Raw genomic sequence first — 22632 nt, forward strand, 5'->3', positions numbered from 1 at the left:
AGTATTTTAGGCACAATAATGTAATTATCACAGATTTATATAAGTAATTAACTAGACAGAAAGAACGGTAACACCCCCAAAATTGGGGTCAGAGGGCGCTGATCACCCCTGGTATGTTATAAACAAAAAAAGAAAATGGTGTCCCCAGAGCGGGGCTTTTTACCAGCAAAGTTTAACCTGTGTAATATAAATAACATTGACATGTAGAAAAGTAGACTAATATTGTAAATGTTTATTAATAAAAAAAGAGGATAAAAAAGGTCACGCAGTAGTCAAAGACTGAGCTCCACTAAATAGGTAAAAATGTATGGTATTACATGTATAAACAGAAATACACATATACATAGAATTGTGATGCTTGAAACATAGTATCAATACAATAAGAGATATATGCGTATAGATAGTAAAAACCCTTTACGCGTTTCAACCCTCCCAGGGGTCTTCTTCAGAAGGTTACTATCTATTTGTGAAAAAATGGAAAAAGAAAACAAGCATAAATATATATCACAATACATGATGCACTGTGTTGTACTAAAAATAATCTGTTGTAGGCAGAGTATATATAAAAACATTGTAAGATTACACAGTTAACAATCAAGTGATACATATTGTAACAATAAATACCTATATTGATCACAAAGGAAATCCTCTTTTAAAAGACCGGACAGGATTCCGTACATTCTCCCATAATCTTCATAGATGTGCCGACCTTATGTAGATGGAAAAAATGGCTAGCTCTACCCAGAAAGAGGGGGGAAGAGCAAGGAAAATGGATCCAAAGGGTAAAAAGCTTGCAAGGGATCACATCCCTATTACCACCTCCAAAACACAATAATGGAGGAAGGTATGGGTATGGGTGAGCGGGATTAGGAGAGAGGGCAACCTACAGGAAAAGAAAGGATATAAGACATATGTATATATATATGTATATATAAAGAAGGGCCCTATTTAGAAAACTATCACCTCTGTATAGAGAGATAGAACATGCCCGCATGCAGTGTCAATAGTATACACACGTCAAGGATACACATATGTCAAGTGAATGCTGCCATTTCAGAGTGGAATATTTCACTCGGTTTAGAGTGTGAGCAGATGCCCAAAAGAAAAATCCCCAAAGGAAAGACCAACGCCAGACCGAAACACCATATGCAAAAAAAGTGGGAAAGGGGGGGAAGGACAAAGGATAAAAGAAGAAAAGAAAAAAAAGGGAAAAGGGGGTGAAGTGACTACGAACTAGTGCCAAACAAAACTGCAAAAATGAACAAACAGTGAACATAGCTAAAGAAAAAAGTGAATGGGGAAAGAAAGTGAAGTGGTGTAACAGCTTCAGAATATCACAGCGTGACCACAATGGTGCAAGGATAGAACAATGTATATATACCTATAGCCAATTTCCAATGGGTCCACATTGGACAACAGAGCCAGAAGGAAAACACTCAAATAATTAGTGGTAAAGTGGCTTGAAAGTGGTGACCTTTACAATACAGCCCTTCACATTAGTATGTTTCCATGGGGCGAGAGAGGTCTTAAGTCTGCAAATAGACAAGAGATAGTCTTATACTCCTGCCAACAGAACTATATATAGTGAAATAGAATGAGTGGAACAGCATAGGGTAAAAGAACCCAAGGACTTACCCAGTTGCGTGAAAACGATGTGCGTGTGCTCCTGTGGATGAGGAAGTGATGTGCAGTGTGAAAGGGTGGGATATAAATAGCCCAGGTTGGGTTGATAGGTCAATCAGAAGTCTCCACCCGTTAACCCATGACCACTATTGGTCGCCTGAGAGACGACCGGATGTGGTCCCCTCGGCGTTCCGGAAATGACTCTCCTGATAGGACGGGAGAGTGCACGGTAGTGTCGCACCAGCGTGACATGGGTGCATCGCGTCGCACGCGCAGAACGCGCGTGCGCAGTGAGGCCACCAGTCCGATACCGTTCGGAATGCCGCCGACCAGAAATTATCGCCCCGGGTAGACGGGCAGCGCTCACCCGTTCGTACCCCGGGACCTAATGGGGAGAGGCAAGCGCGCGCCACTGCCACTCCCCTCTTCTGGTCGTGAAGCCATACCCCATTGGTCCATCCAATCGACATAGATAAGGATGGGAGATAACCTCACATGGCACCATCTAGTGGAAAAAATGGGAAAGTGCAACCGGACCCTCCGTCGTACAGCATAAGGGATAGTAAATCCAAAAAAAGGTATATTTTAATAACAACATGTCACAAGTAAAGAATAACAATGAATAAACATAAATGAAAAACATTTCATAATGAGCATGTAATCTACAGGTAAACTGGGCACACAAAAGGAGAAATCTACTGGTTGGTGTATAAAAATATGACAGACTAGTGATCACGGGCAACAAAGTTGTATGCTGCACCAATGCATCACACACATGCACATACGGCCCATCAAAACCACAAAGGTGGACGGGAGCAGGTGGAATGCACCCATTCCAAAGGGAGATGGGGTGCATGAGCATGCGGCATGCACATATGCGACGCATCACGCATACATACAGCATTAACGCGTCACATACGTGCACGTGCCACCCATCAACCATAAAAATGGACAGGTGTAAGTGGTCACTCCAAGAAAAAGTGGGGTGCACACATATGCACAATGCATACATGTAACATGCCATGCATACATGTAGCACAACCGGCCACATAAGTGCCCCACAAGACCCACGCACGAAAAGCAAGAGGTGAATAGATCTGCAAGGAAGTCAAAAAAACAAAGGCACAAAAGTATATTGAAAGGACGACATGGAAAACACATGGCTAGTCCGCAGTGTGTCACTGTGTTTTGCCAGAGGTGAAACCCTTTAGAAATGGAGCAAAAGATATGGCTTCATTCAGGCCTGGAGAAACGGTAGCATTGAGCTTAAAGATCCATCCCTGTTCGAGTTGGAGAAGGGTCTTATTCCAATCTCCCCCTCGAACAGGGATGTGTATACGATCTAGAGCTACAAAGGAAATAGCGGGCATCTTGTAGTCATGTGTAATTACTACATGTCGTCCAAGGGGTACATAAAAGTTACCAATCTCCATATGGTAAATGTGTTTGGCCATCCTTTTATGTAGTTCCAACTTAGTTTTTCCTACATAGTACGACCCACATTCGCACTCCATGAGGTACACGACCCCACGTGTTTGACAATTGGCGAAGTGGGATGGACGGAATGTTCGACCATTTGGGAGTTGAAAGATTTTATCCCGTTTAATGTACTTGCAGGTAGAGCAATGCCCACAGGGAAATGATCCCAAAACTGAGCAGTGCACTGCTCGTCTTGCTTCATCTCTATATTCACTTTGCACTAGTTTGTCGCGGAACGAAGTAGCGCGTTTGTGGGTAATTAAAGGCTGTTTCGACACTAGTTTGCCAATTTTATGGTCATCTTTCAGAATAGACCAGTGTTTTTGGATAATATGACGAATCCAGGCATGTTGCCTGGAATAACGAAGAACGATCCTGGCAAAATGCCTAACAGGGTCGCTCTTCGCTGCCCCAGGGTGTAAAAGATTGTTACGAGATTGGGCCAGTGCTCGATTATACGCCTTACGCAGGCATACCCGACTATAGCCACGGGCTAAAAGTCTTGTCTGTAATTGGGCAGCTTCGGCCCTAAAAAGGGCATCATCCGAACAGTTCCTGCGCAACCGCAGGTACTGGCCATAGGGTATAGACTTCTTAAGATTTATTGGATGGAAGCTGTCTGCATGAAGTATAGTGTTCCCGGCAGTGTCCTTACGATACAGAGTAGTGAAAATTGAATTAGTAGGAGAGCGCCCAATTTTTATGTCCAGAAAGGTGATCAAATGAGGACTATATGACATTGTAAATTTTAAATTGTATTCATTTACATTGATTAGGGTCATAAATTCAAGTAACTGATCCTCCGTGCCCTCCCATATGACGAGAATATCGTCGATGTATTGCCGCCATAAACGGATATGGTGCGTGAAATCGACGAACTTCTCGCCAGACAGGAGGGATTTCTCCCACTCCCCCAGGTACAGGTTGGCGTAGGCCGGGGCACAACAAGTGCCCATGGCCACGCCCTGCACCTGGAGGTAGTGGGAGTTGTTAAATACAAAATAATTATGATGCAGGATATACTCCAAGCCCTGTATGATGAAATCACTCAGGGTCTGGTCATATAATTCCCTATGTTGTAAGATGTTGTGGATAGCTTCAATCCCTTTAGTGTGGGGTATTGAGCTATAAAGGGCTTCTACATCAATTGCTACTAACCAAGCATTGGTCGGTAATATCATATTGCCTTCCCAAAATTCACAAGAATCCATCTCGTCCACCCGGGAGACCCATAATTTCAGGTAGGGGGGGGTTAACTGAGAACCTTAGCAAGCTAATCGATTCCTTCCTGCAACCCCTTGTGATGGAGATGCCGTCATTCGTGAAGGATACCATACATCTTTTGCAGATCATTGACAATATGATATTACCGACCAATGCTTGGTTAGTAGCAATTGATGTAGAAGCCCTTTATAGCTCAATACCCCACACTAAAGGGATTGAAGCTATCCACAACATCTTACAACATAGGGAATTATATGACCAGACCCTGAGTGATTTCATCATACAGGGCTTGGAGTATATCCTGCATCATAATTATTTTGTATTTAACAACTCCCACTACCTCCAGGTGCAGGGCGTGGCCATGGGCACTTGTTGTGCCCCGGCCTACGCCAACCTGTACCTGGGGGAGTGGGAGAAATCCCTCCTGTCTGGCGAGAAGTTCGTTGATTTCACGCACCATATCCGTTTATGGCGGCGATACATCGACGATATTCTCGTCATATGGGAGGGCACGGAGGATCAGTTACTTGAATTTATGACCCTAATCAATGTAAATGAATACAATTTAAAATTTACAATGTCATATAGTCCTCATTTGATCACCTTTCTGGACATAAAAATTGGGCGCTCTCCTACTAATTCAATTTTCACTACTCTGTATCGTAAGGACACTGCCGGGAACACTATACTTCATGCAGACAGCTTCCATCCAATAAATCTTAAGAAGTCTATACCCTATGGCCAGTACCTGCGGTTGCGCAGGAACTGTTCGGATGATGCCCTTTTTAGGGCCGAAGCTGCCCAATTACAGACAAGACTTTTAGCCCGTGGCTATAGTCGGGTATGCCTGCGTAAGGCGTATAATCGAGCACTGGCCCAATCTCGTAACAATCTTTTACACCCTGGGGCAGCGAAGAGCGACCCTGTTAGGCATTTTGCCAGGATCGTTCTTCGTTATTCCAGGCAACATGCCTGGATTCGTCATATTATCCAAAAACACTGGTCTATTCTGAAAGATGACCATAAAATTGGCAAACTAGTGTCGAAACAGCCTTTAATTACCCACAAACGCGCTACTTCGTTCCGCGACAAACTAGTGCAAAGTGAATATAGAGATGAAGCAAGACGAGCAGTGCACTGCTCAGTTTTGGGATCATTTCCCTGTGGGCATTGCTCTACCTGCAAGTACATTAAACGGGATAAAATCTTTCAACTCCCAAATGGTCGAACATTCCGTCCATCCCACTTCGCCAATTGTCAAACACGTGGGGTCGTGTACCTCATGGAGTGCGAATGTGGGTCGTACTATGTAGGAAAAACTAAGTTGGAACTACATAAAAGGATGGCCAAACACATTTACCATATGGAGATTGGTAACTTTTATGTACCCCTTGGACGACATGTAGTAATTACACATGACTACAAGATGCCCGCTATTTCCTTTGTAGCTCTAGATCGTATACACATCCCTGTTCGAGGGGGAGATTGGAATAAGACCCTTCTCCAACTCGAACAGGGATGGATCTTTAAGCTCAATGCTACCGTTTCTCCAGGCCTGAATGAAGCCATATCTTTTGCTCCATTTCTAAAGGGTTTCACCTCTGGCAAAACACAGTGACACACTGCGGACTAGCCATGTGTTTTCCATGTCGTCCTTTCAATATACTTTTGTGCCTTTGTTTTTTTGACTTCCTTGCAGATCTATTCACCTCTTGCTTTTCGTGCGTGGGTCTTGTGGGGCACTTATGTGGCCGGTTGTGCTACATGTATGCATGGCATGTTACATGTATGCATTGTGCATATGTGTGCACCCCACTTTTTCTTGGAGTGACCACTTACACCTGTCCATTTTTATGGTTGATGGGTGGCACGTGCACGTATGTGACGCGTTAATGCTGTATGTATGCGTGATGCGTCGCATATGTGCATGCCGCATGCTCATGCACCCCATCTCCCTTTGGAATGGGTGCATTCCACCTGCTCCCGTCCACCTTTGTGGTTTTGATGGGCCGTATGTGCATGTGTGTGATGCATTGGTGCAGCATACAACTTTGTGCCCCGTGATCACTAGTCTGTCATATTTTTATACACCAACCAGTAGATTTCTCCTTTTGTGTGCCCAGTTTACCTGTAGATTACATGCTCATTATGAAATGTTTTTCATTTATGTTTATTCATTGTTATTCTTTACTTGTGACATGTTGTTATTAAAATATACCTTTTTTTGGATTTACTATCCCTTATGCTGTACGACGGAGGGTCCGGTTGCACTTTCCCATTTTTTCCACTAGATGGTGCCATGTGAGGTTATCTCCCATCCTTATCTATGTCGATTGGATGGACCAATGGGGTATGGCTTCACGACCAGAAGAGGGGAGTGGCAGTGGCGCGCGCTTGCCTCTCCCCATTAGGTCCCGGGGTACGAACGGGTGAGCGCTGCCCGTCTACCCGGGGCGATAATTTCTGGTCGGCGGCATTCCGAACGGTATCGGACTGGTGGCCTCACTGCGCACGCGCGTTCTGCGCGTGCGACGCGATGCACCCATGTCACGCTGGTGCGACGCTACCGTGCACTCTCCCGTCCTATCAGGAGAGTCATTTCCGGAACGCCGAGGGGACCACATCCGGTCGTCTCTCAGGCGACCAATAGTGGTCATGGGTTAATGGGTGGAGACTTCTGATTGACCTATCAACCCAACCTGGGCTATTTATATCCCACCCTTTCACACTGCACATCACTTCCTCATCCACAGGAGCACACGCACATCGTTTTCACGCAACTGGGTAAGTCCTTGGGTTCTTTTACCCTATGCTGTTCCACTCATTCTATTGCACTATATATAGTTCTGTTGGCAGGAGTATAAGACTATCTCTTGTCTATTTGCAGACTTAAGACCTCTCTCGCCCCATGGAAACATACTAATGTGAAGGGCTGTATTGTAAAGGTCACCACTTTCAAGCCACTTTACCACTAATTATTTGAGTGTTTTCCTTCTGGCTCTGTTGTCCAATGTGGACCCATTGGAAATTGGCTATAGGTATATATACATTGTTCTATCCTTGCACCATTGTGGTCACGCTGTGATATTCTGAAGCTGTTACACCACTTCACTTTCTTTCCCCATTCACTTTTTTCTTTAGCTATGTTCACTGTTTGTTCATTTTTGCAGTTTTGTTTGGCACTAGTTCGTAGTCACTTCACCCCCTTTTCCCTTTTTTTTCTTTTCTTCTTTTATCCTTTGTCCTTCCCCCCCTTTCCCACTTTTTTTGCATATGGTGTTTCGGTCTGGCGTTGGTCTTTCCTTTGGGGATTTTTCTTTTGGGCATCTGCTCACACTCTAAACCGAGTGAAATATTCCACTCTGAAATGGCAGCATTCACTTGACATATGTGTATCCTTGACGTGTGTATACTATTGACACTGCATGCGGGCATGTTCTATCTCTCTATACAGAGGTGATAGTTTTCTAAATAGGGCCCTTCTTTATATATACATATATATATACATATGTCTTATATCCTTTCTTTTCCTGTAGGTTGCCCTCTCTCCTAATCCCGCTCACCCATACCCATACCTTCCTCCATTATTGTGTTTTGGAGGTGGTAATAGGGATGTGATCCCTTGCAAGCTTTTTACCCTTTGGATCCATTTTCCTTGCTCTTCCCCCCTCTTTCTGGGTAGAGCTAGCCATTTTTTCCATCTACATAAGGTCGGCACATCTATGAAGATTATGGGAGAATGTACGGAATCCTGTCCGGTCTTTTAAAAGAGGATTTCCTTTGTGATCAATATAGGTATTTATTGTTACAATATGTATCACTTGATTGTTAACTGTGTAATCTTACAATGTTTTGATATATACTCTGCCTACAACAGATTATTTTTAGTACAACACAGTGCATCATGTATTGTGATATATATTTATGCTTGTTTTCTTTTTCCATTTTTTCACAAATAGATAGTAACCTTCTGAAGAAGACCCCTGGGAGGGTTGAAACGCGTAAAGGGTTTTTACTATCTATACGCATATATCTCTTATTGTATTGATACTATGTTTCAAGCATCACAATTCTATGTATATGTGTATTTCTGTTTATACATGTAATACCATACATTTTTACCTATTTAGTGGAGCTCAGTCTTTGACTACTGCGTGACCTTTTTTATCCTCTTTTTTTATTAATAAACATTTACAATATTAGTCTACTTTTCTACATGTCAATGTTATTTATATTACACAGGTTAAACTTTGCTGGTAAAAAGCCCCGCTCTGGGGACACCATTTTCTTTTTTTGTTTATAAGTAATTAACTAACCATCTTCTAAAATGTCTAATTCAAATAGAAAAGATTAGAAAAAAATATAATTTAGAAGAATAAAATAGAAAGAATATACAACCATCTTCTGAAATTCAAATTTCAAATAGAATAAATTTGAATTTCGAATAGTATGAATTAAAAAATTTTAATTAATTAATTTTAAATTTGGATAGAAAAGATTATAATAAAATAGAAAATAGACTAGAAAAATTATAGAACAGAACAGAATAGAATATATTATATTTTATTCTGTTCTGTTCTATTGTTTTTCTAGTCTATTCTTTTATATTCTATTAAAATCTTTTCTATTAAAATCAAAATCATTATATACTAAATTTGAATTTTCGGAAGATGGTGGTTTTTTAATATATAATTATTTCTTTCCAACATTCGAATTTCGTATAGAATGAATTTGAATTTGAATAGAAAAGATTGTAATAGAAATAGAGAATAGACTAGAAAAACAATAGAACAGAATAGAATATAGATACTATCTATTTCATTTTTAATTTCTTTTGCAGATTATTATTTGTTTCTATAAGATCTCCTGCAGACTATTAGCATCTATTTAAATTTTTTGCAGATCTCCTGCAGACTATTAGTATCTATTTTGTTTTCTAACCAGATCTCCTGCAGACCATTAGCATCTTTTTTTTAGCAGATCTCCTGTAGACTATTAACAGCCATTTCACTTCTTTTTTTTTTTTTTTTGCAGATCTCCTGCAGACTGTTAGAATTAATTTCATTTTTTTGGGAGATTACTATTTATTTCCATCAGATTTCCTGCAGTATAATAACATATATTTCATTGTTTGCAGATCTCCTGCAGACTTTTAGCATCTATATCTAAAGGAAATGGCTGTTCTAATGCAAAAAAATAAAAATGATATAGTCTGCAGGAGATGGGCAAAAAATGAAATAGATGTTAATATACTGCAGTAGAGCTGATGGAAATAAATAGTAATCTGCAAAAAAAAAGAAAAATTTAATTGATTCTAACAGTCTGCAGGAGATCTGCAAAAAAGGAAGTGAAATGGCTGTTAATAGTCTACATGAGATCTGCTAAAAAAATAGATGCTAATAGTCTGCAGGAGATTTGCAAAAAAAGATGAAATAGATGCTAATAGTCTGCAGGAGATCTGGTGAAAAAAACTAAATAGATACTAATAGTCTGCCGGAGATCTGCAAAAAATGAAATAGATGCTAATAGTCTGCAGGAGATCTTATTAAAACAAATGGTAATCTGCAAAAAAATTTAAAATCAAATTGATAGTATCTATATTCTATTCTGTTCTATTGTTCTAGTCTATTCTCTATTTCTATTATAATCTTTTCTATTCAAATTCAAATTCATTCTATACGAAAATCAAATGTCGGAAATATATATATATATATATATATATATATATATATATATACATATATATATATATATATATATATATATATATATATATATATATATATATAAAACCATCTTCCGAAATTCGAATTAAGTATATAATGATTTCGATTTTAATAGAAAATATTTTAATAGAATATAAAAGAATAGACTAGAAAAACAATAGAACAGTACAGAATAAAATATAATATATTCTATTCTGTTCTGTTCTATCGTTTTTCTAGTCTATTTTCTATTTTATTATAATCTTTTCTATCCAAATTTAAAATGAATTCATTTAAAAATTTTAATTCATACTTTTCGAAATTTCGAAATTCTAATTTATTCTATTCAAATTTGAATTTTGGAAGATCGTTGTATATTCTTTCTATTTTATTCTATTAAATTATTTTTTTTCTATTCTGTTCTAATCTTTTCAATTTGAATTAGAAATTTTGGAAGATGGTTAGTTACTTATAATTACTTATATATATATCTGTCACATCAACTTTTCATACTTGCAGTGTACCAGTGCAAAAAAACCACACACATCTTATTTAATTTATATTTATGGTATCAATGAAGTTGTCAGCATGCCTAATTGAAGAAGTCACAGATGTCGATCGCAAGGCAAGTGCATATGCTGTATGTCATTGTCTACTTGCCAAAAGTTGTGTATTGTATTTGTCCACTTGCCACGTGACCTGCCACAAGTTGTGTATTGTCCACTTGCCACGTCACCTGCCACAAGTTGTGTATTGTCCACTTGACACGACACTTGCCAGGAGTGCCACGTGACCTGCACGAGTGCCACGTGACCTGACACGAGTGCCACGTGACCGGCCATGAGTGCCTCGTGACCGGCCACAAGTGCCACGTGACCTGACACGAGTGCCACGTGGCCAGCCACGAGTGCCATGTGGCCTGACACGAGTGCCACGTGACTTAACACGAGTGCCATGTGACCGGCCACGAGTGCCATGTGACCCTGGGGTTTCTAGCACCAAGGGACCCCGAGTTACATGGCCCTAAAGTCGGGTCACAAAATATTTTCGAATCCGGTTGAAATCGCTTCGAATGCGGTTGAAATAATTTCGAATCATGTTGAAATCATTTCGAATTCGGTAGAAATATTTTCGAATTTGGTTGAAATATTTTCGAATGTGACCGATTTTTCAAATTCGGTAGAAAACTAAATGAAATAAGAAAACAAATTTAAGGAATTTAACGAATATAATTAAACAAAATGTATTAATTAACAAATTAAAACGAAACTAAACTAAACAATTTTTTTTCCTTTTGCACATGTCTATTCTTAATGTTGTCCTTTATCATTAACTATTTCACCTGCTGGTTCTGCTTGAAATAGCCTTCCTGATGTAGGGTGACAACACTAAGTCTTGCAACGAAGGCCTGCTTACTACTTTGTAACAAGCCCCTACTAAGTTAATTTCAGATTAAAAAAATGGTCTTCTAAATAGGGGTTGTTTCATTATTACTTATATTCCTACTCCTACCATATGTCATTTTATCTTTCATAACATTAACAATTTTGGGGGATGGGGGGGTGGTGTATATCCCCTTTTTTGTTTTCTAGTTTACTAATAATTTGATAAAAATATAAAGAAAAATCTGCTTATGGTATTGCCAGTGGGCTGTGATGTGGATCATGGAACCAAGCTGTGGCTGAATCAGTTTTGACGTAGTGAATTTTTGATTATTTACATACTAAAAATGGAATTTAAATAATAGTATTCTAATCAATACACCTACTAGAACATCGTAAAGATTATTCTTACAAGAAATAGTGGGCACATTCTTTTCTAATTGAAATCTCTAAATAAACTTTTAGATGGGGGAACAAAGTTGCTAATTCAGATCCAACACATTACTGTACTTGTTCCAATGCATTTATTTTGCCAATTTGTAAAACATTAAACATTCTAGAAAAAGCATTGTATATTAATAGTTAGTATAATTAAATGTGACATAATAAAATAATTGATGTGGCTTTTCCCCTAGCGATCTACCAGTGATGATCAGCATGGGTGCAGCATATATTACTTTCTTGTATAATTATCTATTCTTGTGACTATTTAATTGTGATACAAGGAAAAAAATATACAAGTTCTAAGTTATTTTTATCAACACTTTTACAGGCAGTTCAATAATATAGCTCTACATCACAAAAGGAATAAAAAAAACATATTTTAATACAGTTCATAACATCCAGTTGTAAATTTACTAACGTCTAGCAGGGGTGTCTCTGTAGAAGGGAGCCTTGACGTGACAGATAAAAGCCATTCTGACAATTTAACTTTATCTATGACAGCCAATAATAAAACAATAAAAGACAGGTTATGTCAAATTTACTGTGGAAACAGCTGTCATAGAATGACTTAAACCCATTTTAGAACAACACCATAGCTGACACTGAAAACAACAGAAATTTGCAGTGGAAAAATCCAGCAGTAACACCCTGGCACTTGTTTTGTCAAACTACAAAGGCATGTATGCTAGATATAACGTAAAGTACAGTACTATGCAAAAGTTTTAGGCAGGTGTGAAGTAATGCTGTAAAGTGGGAATGCTTTCAAAAATATATTTTTTCATTGCTTTTTTTATCAATATACAAAATGCAAAGTGAGCGAACAGAAGAAAAATCGAAATCAACATAAGTAAGAAAAAAATGTCTCAAAATGAAAATGAGGGGAAATGTCCTTTTTGACAAAAATCACTGGCACAGGTATCTCTATTGAAAAATATCATATCACTTCTGATTTGGTAACAGATATAAAATGTTGCATTTCCTATCATTTTCTGTCCCTATGATAATAGTCATCAGGGAAAATAGATAGGGCGAATCTGCTCATCAGGAATAGTTTTACCAGTTCCACACTTTATACAAAACTAGGAATATGCTTCAGGTTTGGGTTAAAGTGATTGTAAAGGATTGTTTTTTATTTTTTTTAAATAACAAACATATCATGAATAATGGGTGGCCTCGTATATAGAAAACAGATATTAAAATATTAGTGTGCACCCTCATCCCAATCAGATAGACTAAGAAATTACAACAACATCTCTGGTCTCCAATCAGAGATGTCAAAAGGGTGTGAGCAGGGGGACTATCACGGGGCACATACAGTCATTAAATCAATATGAAGAAAATAATATTTCATAAAAACAATTTATTAAAGTTACAAAAAGTTACATCTTCGGGTATATGTCACAAATTCATAGGGATGGGTAAGGTAATTCGACTAGTTTCACTTCTCATCTTCTTCAGGGTATTACCGTATATACTCGAGTATAGGCCGACCCGAATATAAGCCGAGGCCCCCAATTTACCCCCAAAAAAACTGGCAAACTTATTGACTCGTGTATAAGCCGAGGGTGAGACATGCCTGTCCATCCCTGTGTGTGTGTCCGTCCATCCCTGTGTGTCCGTCCATCCCTGTGTGTCCGTCCATCCCTGTGTGTCCGTCCATCCATCCCTGTGTGTGTGTGTGTCCATCCATCCATCCATCCCTGTGTGTGTGTGTCTCCATCCATCCATCCATCCATCCCTGTGTGTGTGTGTCTCCATCCATCCATCCCTGTGTGTGTGTGTGTGTCTCCATCCATCCATCCATCCCTGTGTGTGTGTGTCTCCATCCGTGTGTGTGTGTGTGTGTGTGTGTGTGTGTGTGTGTGTGTGTGTGTGTGTCCAGCCTACCTGTGTCCCGAGCCTTTGTCCCGAGCCTCCGTCCCGTGCCTTGCCTCCTTGCCTCCGTCCCGTGCCGTGCCTTGCCGCCGTGCCTTGCCTCCGTCCCGTCCCGTCCCGTCCCGTGCCGTGCCTTGCCTTGCCTCCGTCCCGTGCCCTCTTCGTCGGCGCCTCGGCGGCCATTGTAAAATTCAAAAGCTGCGCCGCCGCCTTCGCCTGTGATAGGCGGAACACTGAATTTCCCAGCAGCCTGTGTTCCGCCTATCACGGACATCGTATCATCCTCGTCCGTAGTACGAGGATGATACGATGTCCGTGATAGGCGGAACACAGGCTGCTGGGAAATTCAGTGTTCCGCCTATCACAGGCGAAGGCGGAGCCGGAGGCGCGGCTTTTGAATTATAGAATGGCCGCTGTCTGTCTGCTCGACACGCTGATCGAGCGGGCAGACAGCGATGACTCGAGTATAAGCCGAGGGGGGCACTTTCAGCCTCAAAAAAGAGGCTGAAAATCTCGGCTTATACTCGAGTATATACGGTACCTACATCTAAAAATACATTAATTTAATATTATTATAAAAATTGTAATCACATCACAATGCATATAACCATTCAAAAAAGGGAGACAATATTATAATAAGTATAGTGAGAGCGTGATCTTACCTATCCACCCTTGTCCCTACACCAACCTGAACCCGGCTGGGGGAGGAAGAAAAGTCTTACCCGGCGACTGGGAGGGGAGTTCACCCCAGATGCCGACCTAGATCCAAGCATAAGTACCATTCATTGGGCAAGAAAGAAGATGAAGAAGAGCAGATGAAGCTCATAATAAAAAATATAAAATTAAAATGAAAATTTAAAAGAAAGGGAGAACAGTTCCCATAGTGCAAAGAATGGTGAGTGTTAGTATACATAGCCCTAAAGCCAATCAAAGACTGATGATAATAATTATAATCATTGTTGGTGAAAAACAAAACCTTAAAAGTGAGACACCAAGTGACTACAAAATGTGTCAACCAATCACCAAATCCAGGGACATAAAAGTCCCATTAGAAACACAATTAGAGAACACAGTGTGGGTGAGAAACAGTGCTGTGCAATATTAAATGTGAGTGAAGACCAAAGAAACCAGGGGAAGAGAGGAGGGAAGTCAGATAAATAGTTATCCGTTTATTAGATGTTTGGAGGAAAATGGATCCCAGGATATACGTGGCTAGTCTATGAATAGTGTGTGAACCAATAATGGTAAACACAGGGATTATCGGTTTGTAGGGAACGGACACAACTCCCAATTGAGATAAGTTGGTGAATACAGGTCACTATATAGAGAGATATGGAGCATCTCTCCCCCCCTGGTTTATTTGGTCTTCACTCACACTTAATATTGCACAGCACTGTTTCTCGCCCACACTGTGGTCTCTAATTGTGTTTCTAGTGGGACTTTTATGTCCCTGGATTTGGTGATTGGTTGACACATTTTGTAGTCACTTGGTGTCTCACTTTTAAGGTTTTGTTTTTCACCAACAATGATTATAATTATTATCATCAGTCTTTGATTGGCTTTAGGGCTATGTATACTAACACTCACCCTTCTTTGCACTATGGGAACTGTTCTCCCTTTCTTTTCAATTTTTCATTTTAATTTTATATTTTTTATTATGAGCTTCATCTGCTCTTCTTCATCCTCTTTCTTGCCCAATGAATGGTACTTATGCTTGGATCTAGGTCGGCATCTGGGGTGAACTCCCCTCCCAGTCGCCGGGTAAGACTTTTCTTCCTCCCCCAGCCGGGTTCAGGTTGGTGTAGGGACAAGGGTGGATAGGTAAGATCACGCTCTCACTATACTTATTGTAATATTGTCTCCCTTTTTTGAATGGTTATATGCATTGTGATGTGATTACAATTTTTATAATAATAAATTTATGTATTTTTAGATGTAGGTAATATCCTGAAGAAGCTGAGAAGCGAAACTAGTCAAATTACCTTACCCTTCCCTATGAATTTGTGACATATACCCGAAGATGTAACTTTTTGTAACGTTAATAAATTGTTTTTATGAAATATTATTTTCTTCATATTGATTTAATGACTTTATGTGCCCCGTGATAGCCCCCCTGCTCACACCATTTTGACATCTCTGATTGGTGCCAGAGATGTTGATGTTATTTCTTAACAAACATATCATACTTACCTCCACTGTGCAGCTCGTTCTGCACAAAGTGACCCCAAACATCCTCTTCTGGGGTCCCCCGGCAGCTCTAATGGCTCCTCCGTGCATCAGATAACCCCCTAGGAGAAGCACCCTCCCAAGAGGGTTACCTTGCAGGTGTGCTCCTGAGGCCAGCATTTGCTTCCACAGACACGAATGCCCGCCATCCGCATCATTGGATTTGATTGACAGCAGTGGGAGCCAATGGCTGCACTGCTATTAGTCTATCCAATCAAGAGCTGGGACCCTGTGGAGAGAGGGACAGCACATCCCTGCCGAGGAGATGAAGGGGCTCAGGTAAGTAAAATGGGGGCGCTGGGAGGGGCGGTGCATGGCAGGTGTTGTGAAAAAAAAATGAGGGTTTACAACCCCTTTAAGTTTTTTCAAGGTGAACCCAGACTATTCATAGTTCACCGAACTGCCAAAAAAGCTGGTCTAAATTGGGCAGTTCACATGTCCGAATCCCTAACTGCTGAACTTTAACCACTTCAGGACCGCCGTATTGCCATTGTACGTCAGCACAATGGCACAGGCAGGCAGAATCACGTACATCTACGTGATTGCCTTCCAGCGGGTGGGGGGTCCCATCGGACCCCCTCCCGCTGGATACGGCGGTCCGATTCGGTCCAGCAGCGATCCGTGATGAGGGGATGGCCGTTCGTTTTCGGCCACCCCCTCTGGATCGCTCCTGGCCAATGAGAAGCTTCCTCCCCTGTGTATTGTTTACACAGGAAGGAGGAAGTGATGTCATTCTCCTCGGGGCGGTCTTTTTGACCGGACTACGAGGAGAAGAGTAAAAGTAAGTCTGCACGAACACTACACTGACATGTAGGTACACACAGGCACACAAACCCCCCCCGATCCCCCCCCCGATCGCCCCCCGATCCCCCCCCCGCCCCCCCTCCCCCCCCAGTCACAGTGTCACTGATTGCATTGATCATTTCTTTACTGATCAATGCATTCAGTGTCAGTTGTGACAGTAAAAACTGTCAGGACAGTTAGTGTTAGGTCCAGGGTAGCCCCCTATCACCCCCCAATAAAGATTTAACCCCCTGATTGCCCCTAGAGTTAACCCTTTCACCCCCTTTTGCCAGTGTCACTAAGCGATCATTTTTCTGATCGCTGCATGTGTCGCTAGTGTCGCTAGGTAGCTAGTTATTTTTTTAGGTTCACCGCCAGGTTTTTATATCGCTAGGTACCCCGATATACTACCCAATAATGTTTTTAACCCCCTGATTGCCGCTAGTTAACCCTTTCACCCCCTTTTGCCAGTGTCACTAAGCGATCGTTTTTCTGATCGCTGCATTAGTGTCGCTACAGTCGCTAGGTAGCTAGTTATTTTTTTAGGTTCACCGCCAGGTTTTTATAGCGCTAGGTACCCCGATATACTACCCAATAATGTTTTTAACCCCCTGATTGCCGCTAGTTAACCCTTTCACCCCCTTTTGCCAGTGTCACTAAGCGATCATTTTTCTGATCGCTGCATGTGTCGCTAGGTAGCTAGTTATTTTTTTAGGTTCACCACCAGGTTTTTATATCGCTAGGTACCCCGATATACTACCCAATAATGTTTTTAACCCCCTGATTGCCGCTAGTTAACCCTTTCACCCCCTTTTGCCAGTGTCACTAAGCGATCGTTTTTCTGATCGCTGCATTAGTGTCGCTACAGTCGCTAGGTAGCTAGTTATTTTTTTAGGTTCACCGCCAGGTTTTTATAGCGCTAGGTACCCCGATATACTACCCAATAATGGTTTTAACCCCCTGATTTCCGCTAGTTAACCCTTTCACCCCCTTTTGCCAGTGTCACTAAGCGATAATTTTTCTGAACGCTGCATCAGTGTCGCTAGTGTCGCTAGGTAGCTAGTTAACTAGGCTCCCAAAAAGTCCCCCACATGTGGTATCCCCGTACTCGGGAGAAGCAGCAGAATTTATTTTGGGGTGTAATTTGACTTCTGCCCATAGCATGTGTGAGCAATATATCATTTAGTGACAACTTTGTGCAAAAAAAAAAAAGTTTGTAATATTCCCGCAACTTTTGGCAAAATATAAAATATTCCATGGACTCAACATGCCTCTCAGTAAATAGCTTGGGGTGTCTACTTTCCAAAATGGGGTCATTTGGGGGGGTTTTGTGCTATTTTGGCATTTTATGGCCTTCGAAACTGTGATAGGTAGTGAGGAGTTAAATCAAAAATTTGCACCCTTAGAAATCCTGAAGGTGGTGATTGGTTTTCGGGGTGCCGTGCGCGACTAGACTCCCAAAAAGTCCCACACATGTGGTATCCCCGTACTCGGGAGAAGCAGCAGAATGTATTTTGGGGTGTCATTTCACATATAACCATGGCATGTGTGAGCAATATATCATTTAGTGACAACTTTTTGTAAAAAAAAATTTTTATTTTTTTTTTTGTCATTATTCAATCCCTTAGGACAAAAAAAATAAATATTCAATGGGCTCAACATACCCATCAGCAATTTCCTTGGGGTGTCTACTTTCCAAAATGGGGTCATTTGGGGGGGATTTGTACTGCCCTGCCATTTTAGCACCTCAAGAAATGAGATCGGCAGTCATAAATTAAAAGCTGTGTAAATTCCAGAAAATGTACTCTAGTTTGTAGACGCTATAACTTTTGCGCAAACCAAAAAATATACGCTTATTGACATTTTTTTTACTAAAGACATGTGGCTGAATACATTTTGCCCTCAATGTATGACTAAAATTTAGTTTATTCGATTTTTCTTATAACAAAAAGAAGAAAATATCTTTTTTTTTCAAAATTTTCGCTCTTTTTTCATTTATATCGCAAAAAAAAAAAAATCGCAGAGGCAATCAAATACCATCAAAAGAAAGCTCTATTTGTGGGAAGAAAAGGACGCAAATTTCGTTTGGGTGCAATATTGCATGACCGCGCAATTACCAGTTAAAGCAGCGCAGTGCGAAATTGCAAAAAGACCTCTGGTCCTTAAGGTGTTTATTGGTCCGGAACTGAAGTGGTTAAACAAACCGTTAGGGATCCCATGTGATGTTGTTCACAATTGAAAATTGGTAGGATTCCTGCTGCTGCATTTACATTCCTGTTCGCATTGGGGATCTGTCATTTAGTTATGGAGGTGTGGCAAGTTAACATGGCTAGATGGCAGGTCACCATGATTGATGAGGGTTTACAACAATGAATGGCATGATTAGTGACTCTTTGATTTGTACTTAATTTTTGCAATGTAAATAAAGAACTGTACTTGTCGGTAACTCCATGTGCAAGTTTATTCATCCACTAAGCATGTTATTTAAAGGATTTTTATTCTTTTAAAGTCGCCCTTGAAAACATGAAAAGACCTTTTTTCTACTAAATAGTATTGTTTAAACACTTGCCAACTGCACACTGTAGCTTTTCTGCTAAAGTGTGGGTCGGCTGCACAGAATCACGTATATATATATGTGATTCTGCATTTCCAGATAAGGGGCATGCATGGCGACCCGGATGTGCTGTCACTGGCTCCAGCACATGTCAATCAGCGAGTCCTGGCCAATGATTCATGGCTGGGACCCCCCTAAAGGTGGAGTGGATAACAGGAGAGAGCTCTGTGGGGATTTGCCAGTTTTTGTTTCCCTGCAAACCAGGGAATGAAAACGGTTACATCCCTGAGTAAAAGCAGCACACAGTCAACACAAAAACACTTGCTAGGCACACAGTTAACCCTTTGATTGCCCCCAAGATTAACCCCTTCCTAACCAGTGTCATTAGTTAGTGACAGTGCATATTATTAGAACTGATCACTGTATTAGTGTCACTGGAGATGTCAGTGTCAGTTCCCACGCAACATCAGTTAGTCCGCTGCCCTACCACAGTCCCACTATAAGTCACTAATCGCCGTCATTACTAGTATAAAAATAAAAAATAAAAAATACAGTATCTATAGCATTGCTTGTAGATGCTATACCTTTCACGCAAGCCAATCAATATACAGTTATTGTTTGTTTATTTACCAAAGACACATAGCAGAATAAATGTTGGCCTAAATTTATGAAGACATTTTTTTTTTATTGGTTATGATTTATAGCAGAAAGTAAAAAATATTTATATAGCAAAAAAAAAGCAGTGATTATGAAATACCACCAAATGAAAGCAATATATGTGTGAAAACAAAAATTATATAAATGTAATTTGCATACAGTATTGCATGACCATGCAATTGCCGGTTAAAGTAAAGTGCTGAACTGCAAAAAATGGTCTGGTCATAAAAGGGGTAAAATCTTCTGGAGCTTAAGTGGTTAAAACATTATTTTTGCATAGGTACATGTCCCCCATGATAGCACCTAGCGCCGAGTCCTCATGCCCTTATTAGCCTTAAAATGGTTAGAAATAAATAATGAGATTTGGCTCTCATAGACTTCAATTGGGTTCACCACTAAGTTTGGGGTTATGAACTTCCCACTAGGTACGCCCAGCCTGGCTCGAAACCAAACCTGACCAGGTTCACTCTCCCTATCTCCCTACTCAAAATTAGAAGAAAAAAAAGTTTCTGTAAGTACAGGTCTCTTCTGACAAAGCATCTAGTCCCCATGTTGATGAGTACAAGGGCCTCTTCTACATAAGCCTGTCCAGGTGGTTGTAGGGAATTGCATTGTGGACCTATCCGAATCTAGAAGAATCCATTGAAATAAGGGGTCTCCCAAATAATTCCTCCACCATGTTAACCACTTGCTTACTGGGCACTTAAACCCCCCTCAGTCCCAGACCAATTTTCAGCTTTCAGCGCTGATGCAATTTGAATGACAATTGCGCGGGCATACAACACTGTACCCAAATGAAATTTTTATCATTTTTTTCCCACAAATAGAGCTTTCTTTTGGTGGTATTTAGTTACAGCTCGGAGTTTTATTTTTTGCTAAACAAACAAAAAAAGATGCAAAAAAAAAAAAAATCATGTTTTAATAGTTTGTTATAAAATTTTGCAAACGGGTCATTTTTCTCCTTCATTGAAGTGCGCTGATTAGGCGGCACTGATGGCTGCATTGGTGGGCACTGATGGGCTGCATTGGTGGGCACTGATGGGCTGCATTGGTGGGCACTGATGGGCTGCACTGGTGGGCACTGATAGGCATAGTTAAGGTGGCACTAATAGGCACAGATAAGGCGGCACCGATGGGCACAGATAAGGCGGCACTGATGGGCAAAGATGGGCACAGATAAGATGGCATGGATGGGTGGCACGGATAAGTGGCACGGATGGGTGGCACGGATGGGCACTGATAGGTACCACTGATAGATGGGACTGATGGGCACTGATAGGTGGCACTGATAGGTGGCTCTGATAGGTGGCACTGCTGGGCACTGATGGGCCGCACTGCTGGGCACTGATGGGCGGCACTGCTGGGCACTGATGGGCGGCACTGGGTCGCAGCACCTTTGAGGCAGATTGTGGGCACTGTGGGTGGCACTGTTGGTGGCACTGCTGGATGGCACTGTGGGTGGCATTGTGGGTGGCACTGTAGGTGGCACTGTGGGCACTATGGGCACTGATGGGGGGCACTGATGGGGGCACTTACTTTTATTCAGGATGGCACGGCGGTGGGCAGGTGGGCACTGGCAGGGGGCAGGTGGTCAGCTGTATTGCTGGCCGTGATCGGGACTGATGTCCCGATCACGGCCGCCGGTGATCGGCTTTTTTTTCTCTCCTCGCGCTGTCAGCGCGAGGAGGAATAATAGCCGATTACCGGCTCCGTTCTATCACATGATCAGCTGTCATTGGCTGACAGCTGATCACGTGATAAGGGGTCGGGATCGACCCCTTGCACGGATCGGTGATCAGGCGAGTCTCACGGACTCGCCGATCACAGAGCGCGCCGCGCGCGCCCCTCAGGGGGCGCGCAGGCCGCTCGTATCCGGGACGACGTCAATAGACGTAGTCCCGGAAATGTAGGTCCGCGCTGATGCCGTCATTTGGCAATAGCGCGGATCTGTAGTGGTTAATGAGTGGGGTACATAGTAAGGGGTACAATTTAAAAAAAACACTCAGAACCTAAAAAAAGGCCTTAAAAAATGTCCCACGGTATAAAACCATCATCAATTATATTGTCCAGAGATGTAGGACAACATCAGTCATGATGAATGATGCCTGCCAACCCGCAGAAACAAAAACACACTAATGCTGCAGTACACATAATCGGAATTTTGGTCGGAAAAAGCTCTGATGGTTTTCCCGACAGAATTCATTTGGGATTTCACTCAAGCTGTCTTGCATACACACTGTCACACCAAATTCCGACCATCAAGAATGCGGTGATGTACAACACGTACGATGGGACTAGAATAAGGAAGTTCAATACCCAGTAGACAATAGCTTCCGTCTCCTAGTTGAATCTGAGCATGCGTGAGTTTTTGCGCGTCGGAATTTCATACACACGATCAGAATTTCCGATAGAATTCAGCCAGTTAAATTCCGATGGAGCATATACACGGTCACATTTTCCGATGAAAAGCTGTCTTTTTCTGGCCGAAATTCCGATCGTATGTACATGGCATAACACATCCAATACAGATGACTGCTCACTGCAAATGACAGCTTCTGACCCAGAGCTGAATATAAACAGGTGATATAAAGGGGTGAGGTATTTCAGATGACAAATATTGATATGACCATATTTGAGGAGAGATATGGCTGAGGTGCTGGTCATCTCCAATCAATACAAA

This window comes from Lithobates pipiens, unplaced genomic scaffold, assembly GCF_037356315.1.
Source record: "Lithobates pipiens isolate NorthernLeopardFrog02 unplaced genomic scaffold, aLitPip1_a1.2 Scaffold_16, whole genome shotgun sequence".
NCBI lineage: Eukaryota > Metazoa > Chordata > Amphibia > Anura > Ranidae > Lithobates > Lithobates pipiens.